Genomic DNA, 2,500 nt, shown 5'->3' on the forward strand with positions numbered 1-2,500 from the left:
TTTGAGGGAGGGTGAGGTTGCTATCATTAGAAGATGGTCTTGTTGGCTCGTGTGACCCGGCCCGATACATCACCGCATTACATTTTTCACATCACGAAAACATCAAATTTCGATGTCGAACTGTCACGGAATGACCTTATTACTTGGTGATTTAGGATCGCATTACGTGATAGAGTAATGAAAGACCAGTATTTTTTTTATCTACAAGGGGGAGGGGGGAAAGGGGACTTTGTTGAAAATTGCTAATCCCAGTCGGTGAATCTTTCTGATTTTTTTTTCTCTTTTTTTCTGGCCTTTAATTTGATACATGGTCGGTGTTCTGACGATCAAAGGTTTATGGCGGTCGTTAGGAGAGGGACCTTCGGGAGGTCAAGACTTATAACTAAACACTTAACAAGCTATCGTATGTGACGATGTCCCCGCCTTGAGCTCTGAGAGAAACAATGACATTCAGCATCGGTATGCTTCTGTGTTTCTGTGCGAGAAGTGGGTACATTAAAAACATGTAAATCTGTATATTTGCGTTGTGTAGGTGTATCATCACCATATCTATTTATATTGCTTCCTGTACATATATTTGTGTGTGTGTGTGTGTGTGTGTGTGTGTGTGTGTGTGTGTGTGTGTGTGTCTGTGTGTGTGAGAGAGAGAGAGAGAATGTGAGCGTGATAGAAGAGAGAAAGAGTGAGAGAGAGAGGGAGAGAGAGAGACAAAGAGAGAGGGGGGGGGGAGACGGAATCATGCGAAGCGAGAGTTAACCAAATGTGGGTATTTGTGCGGAGAGTTTTTCACGCACGTTTCCCGTTAGCTATTACCTTGCCCTCTCATGTTGAGTGTATGTGCCGCTCCACGAAGCCTAATAAGCGATGGCAGACTGAGGGTAATCCAGGTCTGCCATGGTCGCCCTCCTTTAGTCAACCATCGTTGTCACCGTGACTGCGTGCGCATCCTGGCGTTGTTTTGTTTCATATTCTTGGTTCATCGATCATCACCTGTGCGATTACAGCGTGATATCGACTGGGCATTACGCACGATTATGGCCCATTCGTCAACCTTTCCCGGCGACTAGATCAGACTTGGCTGTTTTGTGATCCCTTATAACACTCGCATATTGATCATCAGCCGGAGCTCAGGTGCGATCTTGATTATACCTTAATCATGGTGGGTAGTCTCCTTCCTTGTTTGCATTTGGGATTTTATCATTTTCTTTGTAGCTACCGTTTGATCGATGTTTTTATCTAGAAATATGTGATAATATTCTCCACGTTCGTGCAGGTAATTGTGTGCGCATGTGCACCCTTCTCTGATTCTGTACACATGTCCGTTTATATAAAAGTTGTGTGTGCTTTTACCATTGTTTATGTGTTTGTGAATGTGGCTGTATTAATCCATCAACTTAACTTTACTTATTTGCTATGCATAACTTAATCCTACAAATCTCTGTTATATTTTGTTTCTCCGTGTTTACGCTCTTCTGCTGTTATTGCTCCTTTTACATTCCCTCTCTTCTCAGCGTGATGAAGTCATTCCTTTTTTTTTTTATCTCCATTTCTAAATGCAGCAGTTCTCATCTTTCACCCTGCATTGAGAACAATAATTTTTACTTCCTCCTCTTCCCTTCCTAATAACGTCATATTATCTCATCAGTCATGCTTCTGCCTCCCCCACTCGCACACCTCAAGCAGAGCGAGTCGCAGAGTCCGCTACACCTCCCTATCACCATTACCACAGCCCCTTCCCTCCCTCCCTCTCTCCCTCTCTCTTTGCCTAAACCCCACAACTTTCAACAACCCCCTCCCACCTCACCCCCCTCCCTTCACCCCCTCCCGCGCCTCCCCTTCCCTCAACATCTCACGCATCCTCCTTCCCCACGAAACATTTCCGCGGATTTTGTCACCCTGTGAGGACGCGGCCGTGACTGCGAGAAAGACTCCAGCGGGGCGGCAAACGCACTACAACCAAGGACCTTTTGACGGCGAAAATCTTAATAAAGCAGTAGAATTAGAGGCCGGCGAGCCTACCTGAACGGGTGATAATGAAGTTAGTTACCTTTGTCCTCTCTTCTTGGGCGTCGCGGCTGTGCGGGGTATAGAAACGCCAGAATAAATGCGGCCTCCCGAAGACATTTGTGCCACCAACTCGGGATGGGATTCGAACACGTGTCAGTGTGTGTGTGTGTGTGTGTGTGTGTGTGTGTGTGTGTGTGTGTGTGTGTGTGTGTGTGTGTGTGTGTGTGTGTGTGTGAAAATGAGGGAGGGAGAGCGAGAAGGAGAGAGAGAGAGTGAGCGAGAGAGAGAGAGAGAGAGAGAGAGAGAGAGAGAGAGAGAGAGAGAGAGAGAGAGAGAGAGAGAGAGAGAGAAAGAGAAAGAGAGAGAGAGAGAGAGAGAGAGAGAGAGAGAGAGGGAGAGGGACGAGGTGATGGTGTATGTGTGTGTGTGTGTGTATATATATATATATATATATATATATATATATATATATATGTATATATATGTGTGTGTG

Source organism: Penaeus chinensis, chromosome 12 (genome assembly GCF_019202785.1).
Source record: "Penaeus chinensis breed Huanghai No. 1 chromosome 12, ASM1920278v2, whole genome shotgun sequence".
Taxonomy (NCBI): domain Eukaryota; kingdom Metazoa; phylum Arthropoda; class Malacostraca; order Decapoda; family Penaeidae; genus Penaeus; species Penaeus chinensis.